This window comes from Sorex araneus, chromosome 3 (genome assembly GCF_027595985.1).
Source record: "Sorex araneus isolate mSorAra2 chromosome 3, mSorAra2.pri, whole genome shotgun sequence".
In the NCBI taxonomy this organism is placed as follows: Eukaryota; Metazoa; Chordata; class Mammalia; order Eulipotyphla; family Soricidae; genus Sorex; species Sorex araneus.
The window spans coordinates 47,921,595-47,934,378 of NC_073304.1; positions in this window are offsets into that span (position 1 = coordinate 47,921,595).

Here is a 12,784-nt window from a genome sequence, read left to right on the forward strand (position 1 = left end):
AACAGTAACAACAAATCTCTCAATGAGAGATGTTACTGGTGCCCACTTGAACAAATTGATGAGCAACGGATGACAGTCCTCTCATTCTTCTGAAATTTTTTACTCTTTCATTTCAAGACTCAGGAAATTATACAAGACCTCTGTTGGGAGGAAAGAAGTTTTGGAGACTTGAAGGAAGTAAGGCAAGAACATCTCCTAAGAGCTGGGAATTAGCTCAGAGGGCGAGCGTGTATACAATGCATGGTAGATGCCTGGGTTTTATCCTTACGGCCTTACGGCCCTCAGAGCACCTTAAGGAGCAATACTTAAGCATCACTGGGTCTGACCCTCAAACCAAACAAAAGAGGATCTTCTACTATGCGGGAAAGTGTATTCTGGCAAGTGTAAGGCCCTGAGATGAAGGAATTCTTGACGGATTCAAATAATAGAAAATAGGTCAGTAGACACAGTGGAATGCACAAAGAGAAAGTGGTTACTTAAGTTGTAGGGATGGAGAGGCTGTTAGGGGCTATATCAAGTAGAGTGTGTGGATCTGAATTGGGATTGTACTGAGGCCATTGGGTGAGTGAGGAATGGGACATGATGTGATGGAACTTTCACTGTGGAACAAGGCAACAGACACTTCCAGGATGGAAACCTGGAAACCAGATAGGAGGGACTTTCAGAATGGAAGATGGAGATGAAGACCAAGATGGCATGGTCTAGGTTGATGGTAGTTTATGTGGCAAGAAGATATTTAATTCAGTTTTGGAGTCAGACTTGTAAAAATTTGCTACTGAATTGCATATGAGGAAAGTTGAGCAAGAAAGACAACCCTGCAGGAAGGAATGATGAAGGCTGGTCACTACTGCCATGAACATAGTGTATTGCGGAGGTGGAGTGGGAAGGAAGAGAGGGGAAATAAGATTTATTGTTTGAAGCTGTGGGGGAGGGAGGAAGAGTAACATTCTGCTGTTTGAAAAAAAGGAAGAGAGTGTTTTCCATTTTTCTCATTATGTAAAGAAAAAGATCAACATTCACAGATAGTAACATTGTTTTCTGGTCCACTAGAACAAAGCCTTTAGAAGACTTCTTAAAATCAAGAAGTGGATTCTCAACTTTAGCTACAAATGTGATCATTTTGGGGGGTCATCTGGTCCCCACACATCAGACTAAGCAAATAAATAAGCTCAGAAATCAAGTGGGTTCTGGGAATCCAGGACCTCTCTCATTTTTTATAAAATATAACATGCCTATTATCTGAGGATTCAAATGATCATGCTTGTAAAAGATAATCTTACTGGTTAACCTTACATAACTTTTTTTCTTTTTTTTTAAATTTTGAAATATGACTACCTTAAGTTCCCAAAGCAGATGTGACAGGAAACAAGGCAACAGACACTTCCGTTTTTCTCGGGACACCCCTTGCCCCACTTCCGCAGTTAAGGGCTCTTCTTGTAAAATTAGAGTTGTGCTCCTCCACAAACTGACACACTCACTTTGCATATACAACAGCTGTTACCTGCTTTTCTTTTGCAGATGTGAAGCTTTACAGAGAACTTGGCAGTGCCCTGTGAAGTCTGTGTGTACAGACACCCCACCTCTTGCTACAGACTTGTGCTCTGAGAGAAGGACACACCCTTGGTCTCTTGGCGCTTTTGCCACATGCTCACTCGCTCACTCAGACTCCCGTCTATGACAGTCGGATTTTAATTCCATACAGGCACCTGTCTTGATACCAACACACATTGACTGTTGTTTGTTGTTGTGCTCCTAATGACTTCTGTCTGGATTCTGTCGGCTTCGCGAAGGGACACAGCCCACTGTGATAAAATGGACTTCTCCTCCCTGCCCCCTCTGGTTACCATGGCAACACTGAATGACTGATTTCCTGGTTGCCATGTAAATGCAGTGGGATCCCAGCCACTGCACCACACAAAGACGTCAGTAAGAAAACCGAGCAAACAAAAAACGTATTTTAAAAGACAGTTTCTTCTTAAGGGTTTTTTTTTTTCTGACACAAAAGTATAGAAAAAGAATCTTATTGTAATTAGAAATGGTGCTCTTCTTCGGGTGGGTATACTCTCCCTCACCAGAGAGGAAACTGGGAAAGGGGGGGGAAATCCCTCCTCAGTACCTCTAGATGTTGGCATGGTAACAGGAAAGCGTATGCCATTCTCAGGTGACTGTAAGCCCGCAGTAATCAGCCAGGGTCTTAGGGAGAGGAAATCAGAAATGTTTACCTAGACTGGGAGAATTAATTTCAATTGAAAACAAAATCCAAAAAAAAGTCTGATGAATATGGTTAACAGTACTTTTTACTTGCAGTTTTATCATTTTAGCATTAAAATTCCAAATATCGTAATATAACATTTGCTTGACAGTGAATTCTTTCTATCACAAATGTTATATAACAAATTGCAGCTGTTTTTTTAAATTGATTTTTACTTGCTGATAAAATCACATACAAAAAATTACAAAACTTGATTATTTCAGATTTCTATAGCTTCCATTTCCTGTTTCTTTTTTTAGTAATATTTATTAAAAAAAGCAGTCATGAGAAAAACAAAATAAATTACATCCTACAAAAAACAATAATTAAACTTGTTAACTCACCACCTTTACTTTTCACAATTATATTTTAAAGTCAACTTATTTAAAGTTTGTCTATTTGTGGGGGGAGGGGGCAGCTACATCCCCCAGAGCTCAGGGCATTGCTCCTGGTTCTACAGTCAAGGATCATTCCTGGCATGGCTCGAGAAATGGTATGGGTGCTTGGGATCAAACACCAGTCTGTCACATGCCAGGCAAGTGCCCCACCTAGTGTACTATTTCTCCAGCCCCGTCCTATTATCTTCTTTAAAAGAAATCCTTCTGTCTTTTGAAGAATCTTTCATATTTAGGCTTAAGAAATGGAAGCAGGGGGCTGGAGTGATAGCACAGTGGGTGGGGCGTTTGCCTTGCACATGGCTGACCCGGGTTCGAATCCCAGCATCCCATATGGTCCCCCGAGCACCACCAGGAGTAATTCCTGAGTGCATGAGCCAGGAGTGACCCCTGTGCATTGCTGGGTGTGACCCAAAAAACAAAAAAAAGAGAAAGAAATGGAAGCAGATAGAATTTCTGTAGACTTATTAAAATGGCCATTTATTCTTCACTAATAATTTTTAGCAGGTAAACCATGTCATCAATTTTTGTTGTTTTTGTGATGTTTGGTTGGTTTTGATGCCACAAACAGCAATGCTTGGGACCACTCTTGACTCTGTCTTTAGGAATCACTCCCAGTGATACTCGGGGGATCATGTGGTGCCGGGGATTGAATCCTGTGCTCCCTCATGCAAAGCATGCACTTAAACCCTTTGATCTCTCTTCTTAGTCCCTGATGTAGTTTTTGAACCCTTGTCAAACGTTGGAGCTGCAATGAGTTATAGCAATGTTTTTCAACTGCCAGTCTATAAACCGATGCTGGTCCACTGAAATTTGATGCCGTTTTGTGAAAGAGTTATTGCTGCCAAGCACATGGTCTGCCTTGGTCATGTGGCAGCTACAATAATTCTTTTCCTGGACCAGCAGGCAATTTTTGCAGACTGGTGCTGGTCCACAGAGCAATGTCTAAAAACCACTAAGCTAAACCACTTTACTAAATCACTACACTGACGCAGTCCAGGTTTGTTTGTTTGGCTGGTTTTGGTTTGGAGCCCTCACCCTGCAGTGCTTGGAGCTTACTACTGTCTCTATGCTTAGGGATCACCCCCGGTGGGGCACAGGGAACCATAGTGGGACCAAGAGGCATTGGTCACATGGAAAGCAGAGGCCTTATTCCTTTACTATCTCTCTCGATCAGCATCCCAGATTTTATTGATGTTAGATAACTAAAGTTAGAAACAGAATTGTATGCCTGTGGTTCTCAAGGATAAAAAAGATAATGGATCCAAGTCTCATAACTGTCATTTCTTAATATTTTCTTGGCATTCAGCGACATTGTCTCATCAAAAAAGCCAGCATATTCCAAACTGGGTCAAGAGGTGTCACACAGACTAAAAGAGTTGGGCAGGAAATTTAGAGCTTAGAGAATTTTGCAAAAATCTTAGGTCAAACGAGCTTATTTATATCAGAACTTTTCAGAGCTTATTATATTACAGTAATCATAGTGAATCTCAAGGAGGAGGTCTAGAGGAGATGATGTTTCAAGACTGTCAGGACATTTCTTAGTTCTTTGGGGAGTTCTTTGAGAAATGCTGGGCCAGATTGCTTCCAAAATCTAATTATATAGATACACAAATTTTTTATTCATGATTTTTAAATTAAATTTTAAAAAAGCGATTGGCTCCATATGATCTCCAAACTTAGTCCATATACAAACTTATCTCAAGGGAGCCAAATAAAAAAATAAAGAACAAAACAAATGCATAATAAATTGGGTATCTTTTAGATGTCTTTTAAACATGAGCACATTGGTGCACTTTTTTCAAGGTTTTACCATAGTTTCTTTAGGTCTAACAGGTTAAACTGTCCACCAACAAACCCCATAAGAGGTCCGAATTGTTTTAGCAAAAGTTACTACCAGGAAGGAGAAACTGGAATTAAATTCAGAGAAAGTGGTGATACCTTGGGTTGGAGGTGATACCTAGTTGATTCAGGTGATATTAGTTGGTTCAGCGAAATATTGTGTAGGATTCTCATAGGAAGAAATCCCAGTGTTTACTGGGGACTAATTCTCCCCAGTAGAGATTGTGGGATTCTCTAAGTACATTTACTCTTTATAGGATACCTCCTTTCCACCAGCTGAGTAAACAAGTTTCCAGCAATCTTATCATTGCTGAAGCCCATGAGAAAGCAGTGACAAAGGGCACTATCTCTAGTTCCTCCCGCTCAGTCTAATACCTCCCATCAAAAGAAGACCATGTCAGAGGGTAGATGTCCCCTCTCCCAGCCTCAGCTAACCTGCCCAGAGGAGACGGACATTTGAACCAAATCCGAGATATTTAACAGGGCCACACTATTTCAACAAAGAAAAGTGACTAAGTAGGTAAGGGTCAGAATATTATTGAAAAAGCTTGTTACCCAGGAAAAAAGGAAAATCCAACTGGCATGACATCAGAGGCAGCCCTTTGAAAAAGAAAAGATCCATGTTTTCCCCTTAACAAGTTGAGTACGTTCAGTGAAACTGGCTAAGGAGATAGAACAGTCAACAATGTAGGTAACAGAAGCAGCAGCATAATGAGAAGAGAATTTAATTTATCTTTAGAACAGAGGTAGTCCTCAGCCTGGGGCTATGGTAAAGCTTAGAGCTGAGAACGAAGGACCCACTGAGGCTTTGCAGGCCCCTTTTTCTATTGTTTGGAGTCACAGAGTTGGCAGAGGATAACTTTCTATCAGTCATGAATAATTGGTTGGCCTAGTGGGCCCAAATAGCTGTGGTGTGCTTGGAGGGTACATGGTAAATGTAGGAAAAAGAGATGGGTTGGGTTGTTTTGAGAAGAGCCTTCTATGACATTTCAGTAAATGTGAGAAGATGAGGTACTAGGCAAGATTTTAATTAGAAGATTTTATCAGCCTGAGAACTGTCTTGTCAGGAACTGGACAAGATTTTACTTAGAAGGTTTTAGTAGAGGACAGAACGAAAACCATCCTCTGTCCAGTCAGAAGACAGAACATGACCAGGTTGCATTTCAGAAAATACCATTCCATGACCATGTGGGAAAGTCTTTGAGAGGGAGTAAAGCAGAAGGTAGGAGGACACATACCCATTTTGGAGTGGTTTCAGAGCACATCTGGGAATGTCCTGGAGGAGAGATATCGTTCAGGCAACAAAGCCTAACCTGCTGTAGGATTGAATAAATTCCAGGTGCTCATCTAGTCCATGATGATACTGGTGGGACCCCAGGAAATAGCACGGCTGCACAGGGGCAACAGAAATTATCAGGGTGTCTACACTCTGGACTTGGTGTGTGAAGGATTGGGACTGCTTAGGACAAAAACTCTGCCAGTCAATCATAGGTTCAGCGGCCAAGTCTGATGGCTGCAGAAGGGAAACAAAAAAGAGATATAATAAATTGCTATGACGTGATACTCTGAGACCCATGGGCTCTCTCACTCCCCACCATGAAGTATCAGAAAATATCCTGCCACCAATCCTGCCACCTATCAAAATCAGAGTTTTAGAAAACTTATTTTAAGGCATCAATTCCAGACGAAAAGATTCTAATTGTACCTTCTTCCGCGAGTTCCTCAGTCTAGACTAGATGTTATCAAGACAATTGCCTCATATCTGAATAAGCTTTTAGCATCTTGGCTCTGAATAAGAGGGTTTTTTAAGGACCTCAATTTCATTACCATTTAGGTCGGTGGAGGGCAAATAAGCATGATGTCATGATGTCCATCCAGGTTAGACAAAAAAGGAGACTTTCAGGTCTATCAGCACAGTAGAACCTCCTTAAGCACAATACGTAGGTGAAAGATTATTTCTCCTGATTCAACTTTCTGGGTGGTCATCTGAGGAGTAAACTCTTTTTGAATATTTTATATTGAGTCTACTGGACATGAATCTCCCTATTGGGGACAGAGTCAGCATGGTTTGGGCTGTCATTAAGGCCAATGTGTGGCCCAGCATAAAGGCATCCCCCTGAACCTGCTCCTTCTATCTGTAGGGAGTCATGTCTGCTTTTCTTTTCTTTCATTTCTTCCTATTTCTTTCCACCTACATACTTTACAGTTGGCTGGATCATTTTTTTAAATGTTCTGTTAAAATGGCATGAGGTCAGATTACCTGAGTTCAAGTCCAGATTCTCCCAACAATTAGCTGGTTGACCCCTCTGTGCAGTAGTGTTCTCATCTGTAAAGTGGAGAAAGTAGCATCTTATGAGAATTAAGTCAGAACAGTGAACAGCTCTTTTCCTAGTGGAAGCTTTAAATAAAGGATTCTATAATCTGGGCAAATGTCTCCTAGGAAAATACATTCAAATACAGAGCCCTGGGCTCTGTTCCAGTTAACCCAGAGAAAGGGACTAAGATAGCAGATTCATGCAGAGGCCTTTAAGAACCACTACGTATAATTCTGGCTCCTATGACACTGTCCCTGTTCTTCCCTTCCATCTCTTGAGCTTTCTCCCACCTTCTGTTGAATGTGGCAGGTCTCAGATATTTGCAGACTCTGGTTGTTGGCTAACCAAAGGTAGACCTCTGTAGAACCACTTATCTTCCTGATTTCATAGTATACATTTGCCTCAGGGTATAACTGCAACATCTATGGAAAAAATCCAGGAGATAGAGAGGGATGCAATTAATTTTTGTTTTCTCTGTGGGAGGTAAGGTATTTTAGGCATTGTGCACATGGGTAACTAAGCCTAATTTCAGGGCTTTGAATATTTCAAGGTAGGGAGAAGTTCAGCAACTGGTTTACATCATGTAACAGAGAAGGTCTGTGGCAGCCTAGAAGCATACCAGTCAAGCTAAAAGTCTTTAACAGTGGTATAAAAATTTAGACTTCACTCCTAGATGCTTGGTCTAGAGGTAAGAAGAAAGGAGATTATAACTTTTTTCTCTGTGTCTAGAGCAGGGAATAGATGGTGCCCAATGAGGCAGCCTGTGGGTTCAGGAGCTACTTCTGATTTTCTGCTGAAGATAGATTTTGTGCTTCTGCTTTTAAAGATGTCACAGGGATCACAATTGCCAGGAAGATGCCAACAGAGACAATACAGAAAAATAGGGTTCCTTAAAGAGATTGACATGGAATAAGTGAAAATGAAGCAGGTGAAGCAGAAGACAAAGTAACCCGGTCTTCCAGGCTCACAGGCTCCAACATGATGGAGAGTTGCCCACCATGTCACCCAGTCATTCCACTAGCAATCGGAAACTCACTTTGTCCTTTCTGGTACTTTTATACCTTCCTGAGTCCTCCACAGATGGTTGGTTGCCAGATGTAAGTAACTAGTGCAAAAAACTGCAGAGGGGCTGGAGCGATAGCACAGTGGGTAGGGCATTTGCCTTGCACTCGGCCCACCCAATTTCAATTCCCAGCATCCCATATGGTCCTCTGAGCACTGCCAGGAGTAATTCCTGAGTGCAGAGCCAGGAGTAACCCCTGTGCATCGCCAGGTATGACCCAAAAAGTAAAACAACAACAACAACAACAACAACAACCTGCAGAGTATTTCTAATGTCTAGTGCAAGATAAGTAAGCCAAGGGGCTGGAGCAATAGCACAGTGGATAGGGCGTTTGCTAACCCAGGTTTGATTCCCAGCATCCCATATGGTCCCTTGAGCATTGCCAGGAGTAATTCCTGAGTGCAGAGCCAGGAGTAACCCCTGTGCATCGCTAGGTGTGATCCAAAAAGCAAAAAAAAAAAAAAAAAAGTAAGCCAAGTCCTTTCTCCAAGAGCATCCTGTAGCTGGCCAGCACTGCAGGACTGATAGATGTCTATTCATTCCAGGCAATGTATCAGCTACCTCATGTCTGAAGTTAGACCTGGTTCTGCACATGCTCCAGGGCTCTTCATGTATAACCAAAGGACTTAACAGTAAAGTTTAAAACAAAAAGAATTTGTGGTATGCATCTTGCTCTTTTTTCCTGATTATAAAAAATTATCACCTACACATAGCATATTTTATGCTTTTCAAACTACAGTTGTGTGAGTTTAATAAATACACATCATTGTAAAATCACTACCAAAACCAAGATACAGAATGGTTGTATCAACCCCCTCAAAGTCCCTCATTCCCTTTGCAATGAACTCTTTCCTAACAATCCCTGACAATCAATGATCTGTTTGTTATTGTTTTTTTCTTAAGTAGTCTTTATTTTTGAAAGAGTACTTTTTTAACTTCATAGCAACATTGAGAAGATACAGACATTTTCTATATATGCCTGCCTGCCCCCCTCCCCATAGAAGCTGCCCTATTATTGATATTTACCACTAGAGATACATTCATTATAATCAATGAAGCTACATTGACACATCATGCTCATCAAAGAGAATAATTTCCATTAGAATTCATCTTGATGCATATTGATCTGTGTCCGTTAGTGTATACTAGCTTCATTTCCCTAAATATTCTCTATGTTTGGTCTAGTTATCCTTTATAGTCCTGATGATCTTGGACAATCTTTTTTTTTTTATACTTTCTCCATCATTTTGTCTTTTCCAAGTGTTACATCATTAGAACCACACAGCTTTTTCAGACATACTTTTTTTCATATAGCAATATACATTTATGTTTCCTTCATGCACTGATCTTTTTATTCTTACCTTGTCCAGAATGTCAAATAAATAGAATCATATGATCTGTGGCCTCTGGAATATGATTTCTTTCCCTCAGCAGAATGTACTAGCGATGCATGTATGTTGTTACTCTGTATTTGTATGTGTGTTTTTCTAGAGAACAACCCAAGTGGAGATTGAGAAGAGGGGGGCTGGGACTAAGAATATCATGAGCTTATCTATCACAAATGAACCCAAATGTTTTTATTATTATTATTGTTGGATAGGTCACATTCTGGTGGTGCTCAAGGAACCATGCAACATCTGGGATTGAACCAGATCTGAAGAAACCATTCAGAGGATTAGAGTGCCTGCCTGCATCTGATCACAAATTCAAATCTTTTTTGAGTCTGACATGCTCCAAGAATGACCCTGGCAACTCTGCTGTTGAGCGCAGGAGCTCGATGGTCTGTGATCTCCAGAGTTGTAAGTGATTTCTGGCTACACGACAACCAGGTATGCGTGAGCACCACAAAAAAGGAAGTGGCCCCCAGTGAACACCACAACTAAAAGGATATGTGAATAGCACAGTCAGGTCAGCACCTGAGTGAGCACAGCAGTGATCCTTGGTGAGCACCACAATCATAACATGGGGCTCAATTAGGGGCACAATTTCAGCAAGCCTGTGTGCAAGTCCTGCAACTAAGGGGTGCAAACACTGCGATCAAGTGTGCAAGCACCGTGACTCTGATATGTGGCCCCTACCTAGCAGCACAGCTGATTATTCACTATCCATTCCTGTCACCACAACCTTGACCACAATAATGTAGGAAAGGGGAGGGAAGGAGAGAGAGAGGGAATGATAGAAAAAGAATTTTCTCTTCAATGAGTTAAATCCTTTAATGAGTTACTATTTTTTGTTTGGTTTTCTTTAATTTTTTTTTTTTGAGAGGGTGTGATATGGGCCACACCTGGAGGTGCTTTGACTCATGACTCTGTGCTCAGAGATTACTTGGCAGTGCTCAGAGGAACATAGATATAGTGCCTGAGATTGAACTTTGGAGGATAACATGCAGGGTAAGTGCCTTAATCCCTGTACTATCTTTTTAACCCTAATGATTTATCCTTGTAAATTTACATCAGATGGTATTTAGCAGAGCTTTGCTCATTGTTTTCAGTACATTTTAGTTTATTCTCATCCAACAATTTTCCATTCCTCCAAGTCTAGGCAAGAAAAAATAAAATTTTTTAAAAGATATGTTTCTTTAACAAAAACTTTTCTGACTGCTGTAGTGTTAAGATGAAACAACTCATGAGAATAATGTTGAAAATATTTAACAATGCTTATAAAAACAAGTTTCTCGAAATAGCTTGTCTTTTATTGGGAAACTGTGGCATGGCGGGGCGGGGTAAGAGAAGGAGGTAAAACTTGATACGCTTCTTTTGTGGGGGGGAGGGGACTTTCAATTCGTGCTGAAAAAGCCCCAGTGATTCCCAACTAATGAGGCTGGCTTCTCAATGCTCAGCCCCTTGGTGCTGGGGCTGCTTGGACAGCTGCAGTGGAGCTCAGCGTTCCCCAGGGCTGCACTTGGCACCTTGTGGAACAGCAGCTCAAACTGGGTCAGCTGCATGCATGGCCTGTGTCCTTTGCCCCCAAGCTTCATATATTTGGGTGGGATTATGTGAAGGGAGCGGTAGGTGCCCTGGGTACAAGTGCTATACTGAGAAAGGACAGTGGCAAGGGACATGGGACGCTACAAGAGGTGATTAGAAAACACCTTTGTTTTCTATTTGGATGACTTTCTTTAACTCTAGAAGCATTTTCATATCATCTCACTGAACTCTCAAACAACCCCATAACATGTACTCTCCCCCCCTAAGAGAAGGAGGTAGAGATGGGAAGACTTCAAGTCCATTTGGAATGAATCAGCACCACAACTTCAGGCAGCCCAGTCAATGCTGCCCAGTTCCAAGGAGGACATCTGTGCCCCTCTATCCCTTTGAAGCACTCTTTGGCATGATGAGCTCTGAGCTTTAGCAGCAAGACCCATGTTTACAAAGTGACAACAAAAGTGAAAACTAGAAAACAGCATTTAAGATAAGGTTTTCTATTCGGTGGCTCGTTTACATTTTGCTTCAGGGAGGAAGCCTCCAAAATTTGGAGTTTTTCTTTATTGGGGCATTGTCAGGAGCGGGTAGGTGTGGGTAGATTAAACATCCATGAATCTGCCTAAAACGTCTTTCTGGGGCACAGTTGTGCACTCCAGCTTGCAGAAGAACACAGGAGTTGAAAGGAAAACTGGCTTAAAGTCTGCCAAGGCTGCACAGCAAGACCAGGAGTGGTAGCTTAGAGCTGTGGGGAGGAAGGAGAATGAAGGTAGGGGTTGGGGAGGAGGAGTCTAAAACTCCCCATTTTATTTGTCTATGTAACCTTGGACCTCTGAAATGTTTCATGCAAAGACTACTGGGAGATATGGAGGTCTGGATGTCAAAGTCATTTTTCTCCCTCTCAAGCAAGATCAAAGAAATGGGGTAAAAAGGGAGGTTTAGCTGCTGTGAGAATAAATGACCCAAATGCCTACTCCTTCTCTTCATTTGCTTTTTTCAGGGGTTCAAATCCAGAATTATTATCTTAGTATTCCTTTGTGTTGCACGTGATAATTACTGAATCTCAGTAATTATTCCCTCTTCCCTTAACTAAGCCATTAATAAACATCAGGTTCGCCTGGACGCTTTTGCCCATCCTCTCTATTGCTCCTTCCTCAGAAAGAGAATTTGAGCAGTTGAGACAAGGTAATGATTCCAGAGACTAATGCCTAATAAAGTATTCACCTCTGCTAACACAGTCTTCTGCCTTGAGCAAGATCCAGTTGATCTCAGAACCTCCACTCTTGTGCAGGGAATTCTATCCTTCTCCATTTTACAAAAGCTGGGTGGGCATTCAGGGTTCCTGGAAACCAGGCATATGTTATAGCTTCTAACACATGGCATATGGAAAAGCGGGTCTCTCTGGACATGACAGAAACAAATGGAATGCCCTAAAGGGGATGGAAAAGAAAATCTATTTCCAGAAGATTTGCATTCTATTAATGAGCACTTCAGGCCATGTACCCAATTACTTTGTATTCATGACAGAGTTAGTCATGTTCCCAGAATCTGCTTAGGCACTGTCCCTTCTGCTCCCTTTTTCCCCCCATGGAAAAGACTCTCCTAGGAAATTTAACTGGCCTGAGCAGCCTCAGTAATGAGTGGTTCACTGCACTCTTTCTTCCCCAGGGCACAGTGGTGCTGGCAGGCACAGCATGCAGGAGCTCGGAGCCTGTTGCACAAGGCCCAGAAGCTGTTCCTCTGACTTGCACCCTCTGGAGTGGATGACATTACCACCTTCCTGGCCTTTCATCTGCCAATTTTCTATGGCACTTGACTGTTGTCTCCCAGCTGGCTGACAAGTTCTGCCCTTAGTCCCCAAGGAAGACAAGCCTTCATCCTTGCTCTGCTGACCTCAGCAGGAGCCAGTGGCTGCCAGATGTCAGGCAAGCCCAGAAATGGATGCGCGCGTGCGCACACACACACACACACACACACACACACACACACACACACAC